This window comes from Notolepis coatsorum, assembly GCF_963971535.1.
Source record: "Notolepis coatsorum genome assembly, chromosome: 12".
NCBI lineage: Eukaryota > Metazoa > Chordata > Actinopteri > Aulopiformes > Paralepididae > Notolepis > Notolepis coatsorum.
The window spans coordinates 88384670-88404590 of NC_140176.1; the positions used below are offsets into that span (position 1 = coordinate 88384670).

Sequence of the window (19921 nt, forward strand, 5' to 3'; positions counted from 1 at the left end):
ATTAGGGGTATATCTTATATAAGACAACTAACTAAAATGTGATCTCATTGGATGTGCCCTGACAATTAATGCTTGTATATCTTATCGTGTGTTGTCATGTTTGTTTATATGTTTGTTTAAAAAATAATAAAAAAATTAAATACAAAAAAAAGATTATGGATGAATAAGCACAGAAAGGTACACCATGCAAATGTTTATGCTTTATTTGTTTTAAACGAGACAATTTAGAAATGGGCAATGGGGAAATACATTGCGTTGGACAGAGGGTGGAACATGAAAAACGGCAATGACGTAACCACTACACCTCCCTATGTTGTTTGTCGCCCATCTCGTTAATCTGCATGACAAATAAAGACTTCTTGAAGGGTGTTTTCACATTATAGTCCTTTAAACTGTAGGAATATTTCGCCTAAAGGTACATGCCTAAGTAAATGGAAGATTGCTCCACTTCTGCAAGGTCAATTTGCATGTTCTTGGTATCTAGGAACATCTAGGGACCAGGGGGTATGTATTTCCAGTGTCAGAAATATTGTGTCTGTTACTAGGCTGAGTAAATTGTAATGAAGAAAAGGAGAATATAAATGATGATTTATGATTTTTGCATCTTTGATCATGTTAAATCTGCAGGGTATACGAGAAAATGCTCACTGAGCTCATTCACCACTGTTGTGAAGGGCCAGATTAAACTGAATATATATATGTATCGTTTGATATACTTTGTATATTATTTATATATATACACGGAATATCCCTTTACCTGCGTTCAGACCAGAGTAATATTCGCTCTCCTATTGGACAGCGCCCCCAGGCGCCAACGCCCAAGCCCCCAACGGCAAGTTCAAAGACAACTCCGGGCATGTCAGAACATGCCCAGAGTCTGCGTAGTAATACGAGACAAGAACTGAGGTTGGGACTGGATATTCACTTAAGTATAAATACGGCGCAGGTGTAAACGGCAGTACCTTACCTAAACCTTACCTAAACCTTACCTAAACCTTACTTACCCTTCACCACGAGTCAACGTGCAGTGAAGTGAGCAACCTTGCATCTAAATAGAGCATTGAGAACCGCGTGTGAATAGAATGTTAAAGTGTCAGAGTTTAATGCAGTAACGTTGAGTTCGACTTAATCTAATGTGAAGTAATAGTCGATCCTTTATTGTATATCGTGCGGCCACAGTTCTTCCGTGTGTAGCATTACCCATCGGTTCGTCGTGTCTTTAGCTAGTGCACTTATCCAGGCTGTGTGGCCTAAATACGTGCCCACACCCGAGGAGTCCTAGGCGAGAACCGTTGGACATGTACACAGGAGAATCGGCACCGGCGATTGCAGAACCATTCCTGGTTGGATTATATTGCTTTGGGACCGTGACCACCGGAGAAGAGCACCGTTGATTTCCACTGTCGTTTGGGATTTAACCTCGTGAGGATTACCACTCGGGCCTGCCTCTTGGAAGGGGCTGGCTAGCTGTCGTCAATGCTGTCGAGCATCTTGGATTACAACTATTGCCTTTGTCTGCTGATCAAGGGAGTACAAGCACCGACTCCTGTACCTGGAGCCTCTTTATTCCTCGTTGACTCAGACGGAGTACCCGAACTTTCCTCTACCCATTGTCTCCAGTTGGTACCGGTGTTGCCCTATATAATTGCTACTATACCACAGGTGGCGTCAGCTTAGACCCATCATAGTATTCCTACTATTCTGACTTATGCTCTTGACTGACTTTACGTATATTCTTCGCCATACAAGCGCGACCCTAATTCTCAATCTGTAACCTAACGTTGCCTAATAATAATAAATAACCCTCCAATAGAATTTCTGTGTCAATGCCGTGTTCTTGTGAGTGTTCACCATCAATATTTGATGTACTGTTTGGCCAGTAATTAAAGTACATAACTAGCAGTGGTTTAATATATCACAATCTTTAATACAGTCAGGGTTTTGTAACCCCTCAGTTACAACCACCTTATTGAGATCATGTGTACAAAACATCTAAGCAAATGAATAAAGGGAAGATGATTAAACAGAAGGATTTGTAGATACAGTAATTAATGATAATCGATTTTAATTATAAATTCATATTTGACCTTGAACTTGACCTTATTATGGCCAAATCATACATCTATGGATAGGGAAAATGCTCCTCTTTCCAATGGCAGGGTTGAATCAGGATTTAGCCATTTCCTTGTGTTTTTTACGATAATTAGTATTTTCCGATAATATTGTTTTTTTTAAACATTAATCTCTTAACATCCAACAAGTGCCCACATGTGGACGATTCTTTGCCGACCTCTAGTGGCTCGGGTGTGCATTTCTTTTAATACAATATGGATAGAATAAAAGCCCTATTTGTTGCCTGTCGATTGCCCTTTCAGGTGACAAAATCCGTTTAGCGGTTCTCGAGTTACATGCCGATATGTGAGGCGTGCCCCAAAGTACGCAAAAGTACACATTACCACCCCCGACTCCCGGGGCTCTAGCTCCGTCAATCATTTGGCGATCTCGGAAATCTTTGCACAGGGTTGTAGCCAATGAGTGTGGCTTTCCAATGATATGGCCCATGATATGATAATTGGGGATCTAATATGGTCTCTATTGATCGATTTATGATCAAGAAAAGCAGGGTCCACTATAGGGGGACCTCAAGGCTTAACAATCTAAACTCAGTCCTTTTGGAGAAGAAATGTACTCATTCCTCATTGATCCCATTTACACTTGATATAACCTGTGCTATAAGTGGTATTTGTTTATAAAAATAAGTGTTAAGTAGCTCTACATTCTGACAGTCATCACTGATATAGAGTAGAGTGGTTGGTCAGTAACATGGGTCCCTCTCTGTCCCTCCACTCTGCAGTAAACACAAAGTAAATGTGCTAGTATCCCTTCCCACTTCATCCAATCAAGATACAGAACCCTAGATATTTTTTACTTATTTCAAGAAATCTTGCCAAGCCAAATTTGCTGGCAGATTATTTTACTTATTTCAAGCACATAATATCCGTTTTTATTCCTTGTTTTTCTCTCTCTCTGAGTATGAAGTTTAGGTTTAGGTTTACTTTATTTGATCAAGGGGGACAGCGTACATTAATAAAACATTTTACAAATGTAAATGCACCCAGTTTTAGCCAAAAGGCTAATTTCCATTGGCAGTCCCCCTGCCAGAAGGTACAGGCTAAAATCCTGTGAAAAAGGGTTAGCAATAAAAACTGAATAAAATCAAGATAAATAACATTAGAATAAAAACACAACAAAAGCACATAGAACATACGATAGGGATACAGGGCACAATACAGTCATGGACACAAGGACAGAGCACATCATGACATATTAGAAGACCCAGACATAGACAAACGCACCACACACACACACAAACACACACACACACACACACACACACACACACACACACACACACACACACACACACACACACACACACACACACACACACACACACACACCTACACACACACACACACACACACACACACACACACGAAACTAAAACATTGAGGACCCACATACCGGTGGAACAAGATTACCCTCCACACAGAATTCATGCCCCCTCCCCACGGAATTCCACCACCAGGCGACGCCGTCGCCAGCAGATGAACAGGACAAAGAATCTCACACCCCCCCCCCCCCCACACACGGTCCAAATAATAACAACACAGCCCCACCCCCCTCCCGTCGCGGGACACCCACCTTGATCAAAGGATCCCCCACCCCCCCTCCTTTCACCAGCAGAGGACAAAGGATCATCCCCACCCCCCCTCCTAACATCAATGAACACAGGACCCCATCCCTACCGCCACAAGATCAACCACACGGACTAGGATCCCCCACCCCCCCTCCGGACATCACAGAGCCCCCCCCCCTTCCCACAGAAGAAGAATCCTACCTTCATCTCAATGATATAGACGTTTAGCGGTTCTCGAGTTACATGCCGATATGTGAGGCGTGCCCCAAAGTACGCAAAAGTACACATTACCACCCCCGACTCCCGGGGCTCTAGCTCCGTCAATCATTTGGCGATCTCGGAAATCTTTGCACAGGGTTGTAGCCAATGAGTGTGGCTTTCCAATGATATGGCCCATGATATGATAATTGGGGATCTAATATGGTCTCTATTGATCGATTTATGATCAAGAAAAGCAGGGTCCACTATAGGGGGACCTCAAGGCTTAACAATCTAAACTCAGTCCTTTTGGAGAAGAAATGTACTCATTCCTCATTGATCCCATTTACACTTGATATAACCTGTGCTATAAGTGGTATTTGTTTATAAAAATAAGTGTTAAGTAGCTCTACATTCTGACAGTCATCACTGATATAGAGTAGAGTGGTTGGTCAGTAACATGGGTCCCTCTCTGTCCCTCCACTCTGCAGTAAACACAAAGTAAATGTGCTAGTATCCCTTCCCACTTCATCCAATCAAGATACAGAACCCTAGATATTTTTTACTTATTTCAAGAAATCTTGCCAAGCCAAATTTGCTGGCAGATTATTTTACTTATTTCAAGCACATAATATCCGTTTTTATTCCTTGTTTTTCTCTCTCTCTGAGTATGAAGTTTAGGTTTAGGTTTACTTTATTTGATCAAGGGGGACAGCGTACATTAATAAAACATTTTACAAATGTAAATGCACCCAGTTTTAGCCAAAAGGCTAATTTCCATTGGCAGTCCCCCTGCCAGAAGGTACAGGCTAAAATCCTGTGAAAAAGGGTTAGCAATAAAAACTGAATAAAATCAAGATAAATAACATTAGAATAAAAACACAACAAAAGCACATAGAACATACGATAGGGATACAGGGCACAATACAGTCATGGACACAAGGACAGAGCACATCATGACATATTAGAAGACCCAGACATAGACAAACGCACCACACACACACACAAACACACACACACACACACACACACACACACACACACACACACACACACACACACACACACACACACACACACACACACACACACACACACACACACACCTACACACACACACACACACACACACACACACACACACACACACACACGAAACTAAAACATTGAGGACCCACATACCGGTGGAACAAGATTACCCTCCACACAGAATTCATGCCCCCTCCCCACGGAATTCCACCACCAGGCGACGCCGTCGCCAGCAGATGAACAGGACAAAGAATCTCACACCCCCCCCCCCCCCACACACGGTCCAAATAATAACAACACAGCCCCACCCCCCTCCCGTCGCGGGACACCCACCTTGATCAAAGGATCCCCCACCCCCCCTCCTTTCACCAGCAGAGGACAAAGGATCATCCCCACCCCCCCTCCTAACATCAATGAACACAGGACCCCATCCCTACCGCCACAAGATCAACCACACGGACTAGGATCCCCCACCCCCCCTCCGGACATCACAGAGCCCCCCCCCCTTCCCACAGAAGAAGAATCCTACCTTCATCTCAATGATATAGACGTTTAGCGGTTCTCGAGTTACATGCCGATATGTGAGGCGTGCCCCAAAGTACGCAAAAGTACACATTACCACCCCCGACTCCCGGGGCTCTAGCTCCGTCAATCATTTGGCGATCTCGGAAATCTTTGCACAGGGTTGTAGCCAATGAGTGTGGCTTTCCAATGATATGGCCCATGATATGATAATTGGGGATCTAATATGGTCTCTATTGATCGATTTATGATCAAGAAAAGCAGGGTCCACTATAGGGGGACCTCAAGGCTTAACAATCTAAACTCAGTCCTTTTGGAGAAGAAATGTACTCATTCCTCATTGATCCCATTTACACTTGATATAACCTGTGCTATAAGTGGTATTTGTTTATAAAAATAAGTGTTAAGTAGCTCTACATTCTGACAGTCATCACTGATATAGAGTAGAGTGGTTGGTCAGTAACATGGGTCCCTCTCTGTCCCTCCACTCTGCAGTAAACACAAAGTAAATGTGCTAGTATCCCTTCCCACTTCATCCAATCAAGATACAGAACCCTAGATATTTTTTACTTATTTCAAGAAATCTTGCCAAGCCAAATTTGCTGGCAGATTATTTTACTTATTTCAAGCACATAATATCCGTTTTTATTCCTTGTTTTTCTCTCTCTCTCTCTCTGAGTATGAAGTTTAGGTTTAGGTTTACTTTATTTGATCAAGGGGGACAGCGTACATTAATAAAACATTTTACAAATGTAAATGCACCCAGTTTTAGCCCTAATTTCCATTGGCAGTCCCCCTGCCAGAAGGTACAGGCTAAAATCCTGTGAAAAAGGGTTAGCAATAAAAACTGAATAAAATCAAGATAAATAACATTAGAATAAAAACACAACAAAAGCACATAGAACATACGATAGGGATACAGGGCACAATACAGTCATGGACACAAGGACAGAGCACATCATGACATATTAGAAGACCCAGACATAGACAAACGCACCACACACACACACAAACACACACACACACACACACACACACACACACACACACACACACACACACACACACACACACACACACACACACACACACACACACACACACACACACCTACACACACACACACACACACACACACACACACACACACACACACACACACACACACACACACACACACACACACACACACACACACACACACACAGGCTGACACACAGGTGTCAGCCACCTCTCCACTGACGTGTGGGGTCCCCCAGGGGTCAGTTCTGGGGCCGCTGTTGTTTTCCATCTATGCTGCCCCTTGGGAGACCCCACACGTCAGTGGAGAGGTGGCTGACACCTGTGTGTCAGCCTGTGTGTGTGTGTGTGTGTGTGTGTGTGTGTGTGTGTGTGTGTGTGTGTGTCATTTAAAGACATTTGCTATAATTTTTATGCTGACGACAGCCAGTTATATTTTTCTTTTAAACCCCAAAATGTTCATAAACTGTCAGCTCTTGTTGATTGTTTTTCCAAGATCAATTCATGGATGGATAGTAATTTCTTACAGCTGAATAAGGGACAAATAGAGTTACTATACTTCGGGCCTGACACACAAAAAGCTGATGGTGTAACTGCACTTGGTCCACTAGCCGCTTACCTGAAGCCAAGCTCAAGAAATCTGGGGGTCATCTTTGATCAGTTTCTAAATTTTAACGAACACTTAAAGTCACTAACCCGGTCTTGTTTTTTCCAACTAAGAAATATTGCAAAATTGCGCCACAATATCCCATATCACTGTCTTGAACAGGTTATTCATGTTTTTATTTCTTCAATAATTGACTATTGCAATTCTCTGTTCACTTGCCTTGACAAAGCAGCTTTGGCTAAACTTCAAATCATTCAGAATGCGGCCGCCAGATTGTTAACCAGAACCAAACGCAGAGAACACATTACCTCTGTATTAGCCACGCTACATTGGCTACCTGTAAAATACAGGATTGATTTTAAAATTGCGCTCACCACCTACAAGGCTTTAAAGGGTGAAGCCCCAAGCTACATTGCTGAGCTTATAACCCCTTACTACCCTAATAGGGCTCTCCGCTCCTCCGACCAAGGAGAGCTCATCGTCCCCCGGACCAAACTAAAAACCAAGGGTGACCGGGCTTTTTCAGTCGTAGCACCCAAGCTATGGAATAAGCTACCTTATGAAATCAGGTCTGCTGTTAGTGTGGAGTCTTTTAAACAAGGTCTAAAAACCTTTTTATACAGTGAGGCTGTTATGGTTTGTATGAGACCCCAACAGCACAACACAGACAGGTAGATCAGAGTTAGCCAAACACAAAGGGCGTATTTATTTCTACAACAGAAATGTGCAAAACTGTTCCTTTAAGGACAAAAAATGCATTGGAGAAAAAACAGCCGTCCAGAGAATTGAGGGGGAAAAATAGGAACGTCCCCTTTAAGGGAAAATGTCAATAGCACGGGGCCCAGTCCAGTAACGAAGAAATTAAACACTTCCTCCAAGGGATTTAGGAATAACAAGCAAAGGCAGACGAAAGCCCAGAGTCCAGGATAATGTTCAGGGGAAAAAGTCCTATCAAAGACTCACCAGGGGCAACGTCAAAGGTAAACAAAAGCACAGGTCCAACGGGGAAGCGATAGCGTCTCGCACAGGAGACCTAACAGCTAAACTCCTCGGGGTGGCCGGGAAGCGATAGCGTCTCGCGCAGGAGACCTAACAGCTAAACTCCTCGGGGTGGCCGGGAAGCGATAGCGTCTCGCGCAGGAGACCTAACAGCTAAACTCCTCGGGGTGGCCGGGAAGCGATAGCGTCTCGCGCAGGAGACCTAACAGCTAAACTCCTCGGGGTGGCCGGGAAGCGATAGCGTCTCGCGCAGGAGACCTAACAGCTAAACTCCTCGGGGTGGCCGGGAAGCGATAGCGTCTCGCGCAGGAGACCTAACAGCTAAACTCCTCGGGGTGGCCGGGAAGCGATAGCGTCTCGCGCAGGAGACCTAACAGCTAAACTCTTCGGGGTGGCCGGGAAGCGATAGCGTCTCGCGCAGGAGACCTAACAGCTAAACTCTTCGGGGTGGCCGGGAAGCGAGCATCTCGCGCAGGAGACCTAACAGCTAAACTCTTCGGGGTGGCCGGGAAGCGAGCGTCTCGCGCAGGAGACCTCGGGAGTACAGCAGAAGGATGAGTGAACACAAAACGACCCGAACGAGGGTCAGGCAGTCAGCGTATATGAACCCTCCCGACGAGCTGATTGTGAATCAATCTCAGGTGCGTGACGTTGATTGATTGGTTCGCCCCTCGAGCCCTCACAGAGGCTTTTAATTGATCATGTATGTGGTATAACATGTGTGTATGTGTGATTGTATTTTAATTTATTTATTTTTGAAGTATTCTACAATCTTGTATGTGATGTAACTGCCTGTAAAGCACTTTGTGATTTTAATCTGGAAAAGCGCTATATAAATAAAATGTACCTTACCTTACCTTACCTTACCTTACCTTACCTTACCTTACCTTACACACACACACACACACACACACACACACACACACACACACACACACACACACACACACACACACACACACACACACACACACACACACACACACACACACACACACACTATCTCACCCCCACCCAGGAACCAGTTTTGTTGTAAACCTGATGAACGAGAGAGTCACACACTAGATGCATGTGACACACACACACACACACACACACACACACACACACACACACACACACACACACACACACACACACACACACACACACACACACACACACACACACACACACACGAAACTAAAACATTGAGGACCCACATACCGGTGGAACAAGATTACCCTCCACACAGAATTCATGCCCCCTCCCCACGGAATTCCACCACCAGGCGACGCCGTCGCCAGCAGATGAACAGGACAAAGAATCTCACACCCCCCCCCCCCCCCACACACGGTCCAAATAATAACAACACAGCCCCACCCCCCTCCCGTCGCGGGACACCCACCTTGATCAAAGGATCCCCCACCCCCCCTCCTTTCACCAGCAGAGGACAAAGGATCATCCCCACCCCCCCTCCTAACATCAATGAACACAGGACCCCATCCCTACCGCCACAAGATCAACCACACGGACTAGGATCCCCCACCCCCCCTCCGGACATCACAGAGCCCCCCCCCCTTCCCACAGAAGAAGAATCCTACCTTCATCTCAATGATATAGACGACACAGCAGATAAAAACGGACTACATATCTTTCATCTTAATGTAAATAGCCTCAGGCACAAACTGGCAGAAATAAGAAATCATTTCAGTAGCGGAAAGGTAAACATACTATGTTTCTCAGAAACCAAACTGGACCCATCAGTAACAGACCCGGAAATTGAATTAGAGAACTATTCTTTAGTCCGCAATGACAGGAACAGGCATGGAGGAGGTGTCTGTATGTACATCCATCAAGACACCAAATTTATTAACCGTACAGACCTAGATCATGAGGCTATTGAAACTGTTTTTGTAGAAATTCTATTTGAAAGGGCTAAATCTGTTCTAGTCGGCACAATTTACAGACCGCCAGACCAAAATGGCTTTTATGACGTGTTGGATGAGTGCTTAGCTGGAGTTGAGGATACAGAAATGATTCTTATTGGGGATTGGAACACGGATATGCAACAAAAAGATGCACCCGTCTTCAAATCCTACAATAGGTTTTGTGATCTGCACGGCCTCAGCCAACTAATCACACAACCCACACGTGTGTGTGAGTCAACTCAGACTACCATTGACCTCATCCTGACCTCTGACAAGTCCAAGATCGCCAATAAAGGGGTTATAGCATGCGGGTTAAGTGATCATTATATGATATTCTGTACCCGCAAAAAGCTAAAACAAAAGGCTGGCTGTCACAAAACAGTCACATCTAGAGACCTAAAAACCTACTCTAGCGAGGCCTTTAACCTTGAACTGGAGGGTCTGGACTGGTCAGATGAGCTCAATGGTACACTGGTTGAAGAAACATGGCTTGGCTTCAAAACCAAATTTTCAACGATCCTAAACAACATGGCCCCCCTAAGAACCACCAGGGTAAAAAATCGCGCTGAGCCGTGGATGCACGCTGAAATACTGACCGCTATGAAAACCAGAGACAAAAAATGCTCTGAGTTTCGTAAAAGTCAGTCAAAGCTTAACATAAGCACGAGCAGTGAACTCCAAGCCCACGTGACTGAACTCAAACTGCAAAGAAACAGACTAAGAAATGATGTAAACTCCATGATCAAAACAGCAAAGAAAAAATTCATCAATGACAAAACCGAGGAAAACAAAAACAAACCGCGTGAACTTTGGAAATTACTCAATAACCAACTAGGCTGCAGTAAAAAACTTAAAACCAGATTCTCAAACATAAACATAAAGACGGACAACACGCTCATCACAGAAAAGCTGGATGTAGCCAATTACTTAAATAGTTTCTTCACAAACATAGCCACAACACTGGTAAACAAACTACCCTCCCACTCAGGGCATTATGGGGTAGAACACATAGTAGCTTACTACAAAAACCTAGGGGTCCACAAAGACGACTTCAAACTGGAAATGGTAACAACAGATGAGGTACTCAAAAAACTGAGCGCCCTCCAACCTAACAAGGCCACTGGCCATGACAACATCCCCTCCAAATTCCTCAGAGACTCAGCAGCCGCCATCACCCCAGTCATCACACACATAATAAACCTCTCTATAAAACAGGGACACGTCCCCAAGGACTTCAAAATTGCGAGAGTGACCCCTCTGCACAAAAAAGGCAGTAAATTAGACCCAGGCAACTACCGCCCTGTTTCTATCCTTACCTCCATCTCGAAAGTCATGGAAAAAATTGTATACGAACAGGTCGAAAAATACCTTGCGGAAAAAAATCTAATCTACGAATTCCAATCTGGCTTCAGAACATCCCACTCCACTGACACATGCCTTCTCTATTTAAACGACCACATCAAACAAGAGGTGGACGCGGGCAAATACTGCGGCATGGTCATGCTGGACCTACAAAAGGCCTTCGACACTGTCAATCACACCATTCTGATTGACAAGCTAAAAGCAATTGGTTTTGATAGTCTATCAGTGAGCTGGATGCAATCCTACCTGGAGGGGAGAGAGCAGATGGTGGAGGTAAACGGTACCCTATCCCCCCCCCTCACAGTAAACTGTGGTGTTCCACAAGGAAGCATACTAGGTCCGCTACTGTTCCTAATTTATGCAAATGACATGTCGTCAGCTTGTGACTGCAACTTGTTCCTGTTTGCGGACGACTCAGCCCTGCTGGTCTCTGACAAGAACAAATTACAGGTTGAAAAAACCCTCAGCTCAGAACTAAGCAAAATCTGCATATGGCTCGCTGATAACAAACTATCATTACACATGGGCAAAACAGAGTCCATTCTCTTCGGTTCAAATAACAAACTCAGCAAGACCGACGGCTTCTCAGTTACAGTGGGTGACAATATTGTCACAAGGAAAGAAGATATTACCTACCTGGGTTCCATCCTAGAGGCAAATCTTTCCTGTGACAAAATGGCATCCAATGTAATAAAAAAAGTCAACCAACGAACTCGTTTCTTGTACCGGATCTCCTCACTGGTAAACAAGAATACCCTGAAGACTCTAGCAGGAGCACTCATTCAAGGGTACTACGACTATGCTTGCACCTCATGGTACCAAAGCACCTCAAAGGCGCTAAAAACAAAATTACAAACATCTCAAAACAAACTGGTCAGACTACTGCTTGACCTTACTCCTAGAACCCACCTCACCCCTGCCCACTTTGACAACCTAGGATGGCTTAGAGTAGACGACAGAGTACAGCAACTTGCAATGGGCCTGGTCTACAAGATACACTACACGACCAAGGTACCCATGTACATGACTAAATACTTCCCAAAGGTCAGTGAATACCACGATCACAACACCAGAGGGAGCTCCACAAATCATGTTAAACCCAGATTCGGCTCAAACAAGGGACTAAACACGTTTCGCAATTATGCCACATCAATGTGGAACGCCCTACCCAAAGCTGTAAAGGAATGTGAATCACTACCCACTTTCAAAAACACTCTCAAAAAACACCTAAGGGAGACTGCAACTCGAAACTGGCCCCTGTAAATGTCCGAACACAACCCCCGCCAACACCCCCCCCCCCCCCCACTCCTACCCCCCCCCCCCCCCCCCCCAACCACCTCCAATGTACAGTCCCACCCCCACCTACCCAATCCAATGTACAGTTTCTACGCCTAATGTATATACTCTTTTCTTTCTGGACTCTTTTTGTATCACAAATACAGTACTGTAATTGCAAATCTGGTATGTCATAAATGTATAGATGTAGCAGTACTGTCTATCTGTATGTCATGTATGTCATATATGTTACGATGAATTGGAAATGGGGGACCCTGGTGGAAACAAGACGAAAGTCTTTCTCTGGTCTGCATCCCCTTAACAATTGTATGTATTGAGCTGTACTGCACTGTACCCATTCTGCAATCTGTTAATAAAGTTTTCATTCATTCATTATCCAACCGGACTCCCGGAGAAGCATGCAGCTGCAGAGCCGCAGAGCCAGCGGCGCTCTCTGGGCCGCGCGCTGACGGCCGCGCTGTGAGGCAATAGTATCCAGCTGCAGGACGAGAGCAGCCAAAAAAAACTGTGCATGCGCGCGCACGCGCGCACGCGTGGAGCGTTTGACCTACTGTCAATTTGCCACTGCACCACTGGTTATATGTACAGTATAGGGTTGCAAGTAACTGTCTAACTGTACTTAACTGCTTCCACTGACTGTATATATAACTGTGTCCACTGGAGGGCGCTATAGGCGGAGCTTTTACTGTTACCACCAGGTAGAGAGTATAAAAGCTTATGCCGACTCCCCCTCTACCTCTTTCCCACCTGCCTCTCAGAGAGAGGAGAACTCTAGTAATGCTGCTGTTCAACATGTGAATGAATAAACCACGCCAATGTACAGTTTCTACGTCAAATGTATATACTCCCTTTTCTTGACTCCTTCTGTATCACAAACAGTACTGTATTTGCAAATCTGGTATGTCATAAATGTATAGATGTAGCAGTACTGACTATCTGTATGTCATGTATGTCATATATGTCCTGATGAATTGAAAATGGGGGACCCTGGTGTAAACAAGACGAAAGTCTTTCTCTGGTCTGCATCCCCTTAACAATTGTGTGTATTGAGCTGTACTGTATTGTACCCATTCTGCAATCTGTTAATAAAGTTTTCAATCAATCAATTCAATCAATCAATCAATCAATCAAACAGGAACCAGAATGAGTGAATTACCATGTTAATGTCTAGAACGAAAGTCAGCCTTTGGAGTCAAATAAAAGTATTGTCATTATGCTATGTGGACCAGTCGACTCCAGTACCAGGTACGGGGGTTGAGAAAGTGTTTAAATACTGAGGAGTCTCGACATTAGAACAGACTCGACAGAACCAAGTTGTCTGTTTCACTCTGAGAGATTATTTGTATCTTGTGAATTTTCTGTATGCTACCGCTGATGCCCTGCTGAATAAATCAACTGGAGAAATCTGAAAACCATTGAATTTCAACCTGTATCCAGCATCCACTTTCTTGCCCTGAAATTGGTCATTGTATCATTGTTGTTTACAAAGTCATAGCAGATTTGTAACATCATTAATGATGCCAGAAACCAGGGAACGATAAACCAGAATTAAGACCGAACCAACAAAAAGAAACAAACAACTAAAGGCCTCTGCATGCTACAGCAAATTCAAAGCAACTTCGACACAACATCGACAAAGCAACGGTGTTGCAGACACTCTACCTTTATGCTTCTGCAAAATCAACGCGCAGCCTATGTAACATTGTACCCCGTATGTAGCTAGGTTCCCTAGATAGATGACGCTTCCCTTCTCAACCAACCCATTGATAAAAGCAGAAAAATAAGCATAGTTTTTACTTCCGGGCGGGGGGTTTCAAAATAAAAGAGCGAGTCTAAAAGCACCGTAAATACGTTTATTTTTTACAATATCTAACGTTACACGAACCTAAACTAATCTAAAGTTAGTTTAGGTTCGTGTTAACGTTAGATTATGTACAAAATAAACGTATTTCCGGTGCTTTTAGTCGTCGCTCTTTTATTTTGAAATTCCCCGACCGGAAGTATTATAGTGTCTGTTGCTAGCAGCTTAACCTTTGTCAGCCGGTTCTTTGCTTTTTAACGTAACTTCATTCGTTTCCAATGGAGAGGAGAGAAAGACCGGCTCACATGCAGCTCAAACTACCTATTGGAATAAATTAATTGATTGATGTTTAACTTGTCCCTGTGTGTGTCCAGTCATTTCGACTAGCAAACGTTGTATTTAACGTTAAAGTTACCTCAGGATACCATTGTATTTAGCTATGCAGCTAATGTGGATAGCATTTTGTATAGCACCAATGCTAGCTGGCTGGCTACAGCTTTATTTACTAAATTATGGAGGCTTTTTTATCGTCAAGGTAAGAGAGGATTTGTCATGATCAACTGAAGGCGTATGCTATGGAACAATATGTGCTTGGGTTTTCAGAAAAAGGCCAGCTATGTGACGCTAATTATTTAGCATCAACGCTAGCTGGCTACAACAATGGCGGATGGTATTCTCTGCGATACCTATATTATTCTATGACAGCCCCGCCCCCATTCGCTAACCAACCAATCACTGCTACGCAATATCAACGCAACGGTTGTTTAGGTTAGATTTTGGAGACATGTACGCAGATTCCTCGCAACACAGTCTACAAGACCCTAAACAACAACCGCGCTGAAATCGCGCTGATGTTGTGTTGAAGTTGCTTTGAAGTTGCTGTAGCATGTAGAGGCCTTAAGGAGGACATCGCTATACAGAAGCTATTTTATTCAAACACTGAGTTTCCTTTCTTCAAAAGCTGAAGGTGAGTAGAACTGCAACATGTTAACAAAATGTGAAATTGTGTACCACTGCCAGAAGGAGAGAATGACTGATTCTGGGAGGAAAGTAACATGTTGGCAGACGCAAAAAAGTTTACGGAGAATCACAGAATAAAAATAATCAATCTTTTAAGTTTTCTCATTGTCAGGCGAATTGCCAAGTAGTAGTAGTAGTAGTAGTAGTAATCAGTGCAGGAGCTCACTTATCCTTGAAAGACACTTTTATCACTGACTTAAAAGGCCCATACATCTCCATAAATGTTCAGGGGGGAGGGAATAAGTGCTTACCCTACAAACCCCAAGAAGTGCTGTATATTCTGTATTGTTTAATATAAATGCATTTTTTATTCCAATCCCGATTTGTATTTGAGATTCCCAAATCCCATCGGACTTGACTTCTTCGTGTCCCTCAGTGAGTATAATACCAGCATTCAACTGTATGGGCCACAGCGGTTTCTATCATCATCATCATCACCACCCACGCTATGCATAAAATATATAGGTCCGCGGAGAGGCACGCTGAGGAAGCAGTGCAAACTGCAATGGAATACGGGGCATCTCTCTCTTTACCTAATATTTTGATTCTATCCTGACATTTTTCAGTTAGAAGTGCAGTCTAAAAAAAATCTTTTTTTTTACCGCAGCAGCTCACGCAGGTATGGGGCAACATAGTCACGTGACTCAGTTGGTATTGCTGATTTGCTCTTTGTATACAGCGAACAGGTCTATAGGTTTGTTCTCTATAGGTTCTCACTATGGTCACTAAGGTAGCTACTGGGATGCAAATATGAAGCTGTACTGTATAATGAACACAATCTCCCATGCAATAAAAAATATTTGCCCCCACTCTGAATAATGTTAATCAGAGAAATAACAGAACAAATTAATTACAGTTCTACTGATGACAGGCTTCACCTAAATTCCCAGAGAATAAAAAATGGACAGATCACGTATAGTCACTACATTTTCAACACTATGTATATTTATTTATTCAAACACACACCTCATGTTGAATCAAACACTAAAATAAAATAAAAAATAAAATACCTGGGGTTTTAGTTCTCAATGTTCATGGTACCAGTAACAGTTGGTGCACGTGTTGGAGCTCAATTCAATCGATTAAGAAAAGGTTCCTTACTCATGGTCACAGTCTGATACAACGACCATCCTTGGAACTTGAGGTTCTGATATGATTTGATTAATATATCTGCAAAATTGTATCCCACTTTATGCTTTGCTCTTGCTGCTTGTTTTACACTGATTTTACGTCTTATTTCTTACTGATGTAAAGCACTTTGAACTGCAATCCCCTGTATGAAAAGTGCTATACAAATAAAGTTATTATTATTATTATTATTATTATTATTATTATTATTATTATTATTATTATTATTATTATTATCCTCAGCAGCCAAACTCTCTCCTCACCCCTGAAGTCACCTGGAGAGCCTCCTGCGTGGGCGCGCACACTGATGCTGCGGGTCAGGTGAGAGCTGGAACAGGAACAACTGAAACAACTCCTTGTCTGTCTGATCTTTTTTCCTCAACTCTCTCTTTCTTTTTCGCTCCATCTCTCGTTGCACTGGCTGCAGTTAAACTATTCAACTAATGTCTACTCAACAACTGCCTCTGCAATATGTAATTGCAGTCCCTTCCTGTGCCCAGACAGCAGCCACGGTTGTCATGAAGTGTCGTGGGGAAAGTTGCTGCCCAGAGCGGTTCCCGTCGGATCAGGGCCTTTTAATCAGTGCCTTGGCCACAACTGGTCAAGCTAAGAGCCCGACCACCCCATACCAACCCCAAGGGAACAGTGGATGTGAGGGCATGAACCAAAATGATCTTGTTTCTGTTGAGTACTCCAGATCCCAAGGCCCACTCCCAGTGGCACCGACGACTACCAGCCTTGGAGCTGACCTTGGAGCTCACCATGACCTGGCTCAAAGGAAGGACACAATGTGGAGACCACACATGACTCGTCAAAGTAAAAATGATTGATTTGAAGATTGTTTCTTCTCTGTGTATCTCTGTATGAGGCAGAGATGCACTGATACTTTGATACCTTAATGGATAATTTAATCAATGTGGGCGTCCATATTGATTAAATGATCCATTAAGGTATCAAAGTATCAGTGCATCTCTGCCTCATACAGAGATACACAGAGAAGAAAAAATCTTCAAATCAATCATTTTTACTTTGACGAGTCATGTGTGGTCTCCACATTGTGTCCTTCCTTTGAGCCAGGTCATGGTGAGCTCCAAGGTCAGCTCCAAGGCTGGTAGTCGTCGGTGCCACTGGGAGTGGGCCTTGGGATCTGGAGTACTCAACAGAAACAAGATCATTTTGGTTCATGCCCTCACATCCACTGTTCCCTTGGGGTTGGTATGGGGTGGTCGGGCTCTTAGCTTGACCAGTTGTGGCCAAGGCACTGATTAAAAGGCCCTGATCCGACGGGAACCGCTCTGGGCAGCAACTTTCCCCACGACACTTCATGACAACCGTGGCTGCTGTCTGGGCACAGGAAGGGACTGCAATTACATATTGCAGAGGCAGTTGTTGAGTAGACATTAGTTGAATAGTTTAACTGCAGCCAGTGCAACGAGAGATGGAGCGAAAAAGAAAGAGAGAGTTGAGGAAAAAAGATCAGACAGACAAGGAGTTGTTTCAGTTGTTCCTGTTCCAGCTCTCACCTGACCCGCAGCATCAGTGTGCGCGCCCACGCAGGAGGCTCTCCAGGTGACTTCAGGGGTGAGGAGAGTTTGGCTGCTGAGGATAATAATAATAATAATAATAATAATAATAATAATAATAATAATAATAATAATAATAATAATAATAATAATAATAACTTTATTTGTATAGCACTTTTCATACAGGGGATTGCAGTTCAAAGTGCTTTACATCAGTAAGAAATAAGACGTAAAATCAGTGTAAAACAAGCAGCAAGAGCAAAGCATAAAGTGGGATACAATTTTGCAGATATATTAATCAAATCATATCAGAACCTCAAGTTCCAAGGATGGTCGTTGTATCAGACTGTGACCATGAGTAAGGAACCTTTTCTTAATCGATTGAATTGAGCTCCAACACGTGCACCAACTGTTACTGGTACCATGAACATTGAGAACTAAAACCCCAGGTATTTTATTTTTTATTTTATTTTATTTTAGTGTTTGATTCAACATGAGGTGTGTGTTTGAATAAATAAATATACATAGTGTTGAAAATGTAGTGACTATACGTGATCTGTCCATTTTTTATTCTCTGGGAATTTAGGTGAAGCCTGTCATCAGTAGAACTGTAATTAATTTGTTCTGTTATTTCTCTGATTAACATTATTCAGAGTGGGGGCAAATATTTTTTATTGCATGGGAGATTGTGTTCATTATACAGTACAGCTTCATATTTGCATCCCAGTAGCTACCTTAGTGACCATAGTGAGAACCTATAGAGAACAAACCTATAGACCTGTTCGCTGTATACAAAGAGCAAATCAGCAATACCAACTGATACTTTGATACCTTAATGGATAATTTAATCAATGTGGGCGTCCATATTGGACTGCAACTCCATTTATACCACCTGTGTTTGTATCTACTATGTTTGTCCTGATGAAGACCTGTGTCGGCCCAAACATTTTGGCTTGTGTTTTTTAATGTTCGACAAATGAACTAGCCAACAAAAAAGTTTAAAAAAAATTGTGCTACCAGAAAGAAATATAATAATAAATATAGCCGCAAGCGGGTTAACGGGTTTCAAGTAAATATTGATCATTAGGATTGTAAAATAAGTTCTCACACACAGTTCAGCATGTGTTATGAAACATGTCCTGCAAGTTTTGTAATGTTTGGACAAAAAAACATTCATGTTATGCCATGCCCTTTTAAACCACACCTCCTGTGTGGGACTGAAAACTAGTTTCCAGTCCGACTGGTTATTGCTACTGGATTATGATGATGACACAGTAGGAGAAAAATGAAAAGAATGCTTTTACAGTAAATGTTTTTGATTTAATTCCGCCTGCATGACCCACATACTTTCTTAACCTGAATTCTCTTCACACCCTGATACTGGCAATAGAGCTTTTCTAACTTCAACTTGACAACATAAACATTGTAAATGGTTCCCTTATGATTATTTCCTATTGTAGTGTAGGGGTTAGTAGGTTGAATGGGTACCATTGATTGGAGAAATGTATACCTGCTCTGCCTCAAGCTATTCTGAGTGGTTCTCCTGCCCTCTGTTAGGGTAGCGTTAACTTGAGCCCAAGAGCAGATCACAGGGAGAGGAGAATGGAGCGGTTTAGGTTGTTTATTCCACAGGTACCATGCAGACAGGGTTATTTGAATGTACAGGAATGTGCAACTGGTGCGAGCAGGAGCACTCCTTTGTGATCTACAGGAACGTCCAGGCGGGTGGTGTCTCAGGAGACAGCGTAGACCGAGTGGCAGGCAGTCCTGGGCACAGGGAGACAAGGGTTAGGGTAATGCAGAGAA

At 43.3% G+C, this 19921-nt stretch overlaps 2 protein-coding genes across 3 annotated transcripts in view; one reads left to right on the forward strand and one right to left on the reverse strand.

Moving 5' to 3' along the window:
- The window catches only part of LOC311237963 (carbonic anhydrase 4-like), a gene marked incomplete at both ends in the record, with an annotated part of 65668 nt that overhangs the window by 15379 nt on the left and 30368 nt on the right, over positions 1–19921 (reverse strand). The window lies entirely within an intron of this gene.
- The window catches only part of LOC311238225 (heat shock 70 kDa protein-like), a 48314-nt gene continuing 43672 nt past the window's right edge, over positions 15280–19921 (forward strand). For both annotated transcript variants that reach the window (XM_084326249.1, XM_084326248.1), the window contains exon 1: positions 15280–15411. The gene's annotated coding sequence lies outside the window, so the exon portion shown is untranslated. The remainder of the gene's footprint in view (positions 15412–19921) is intronic.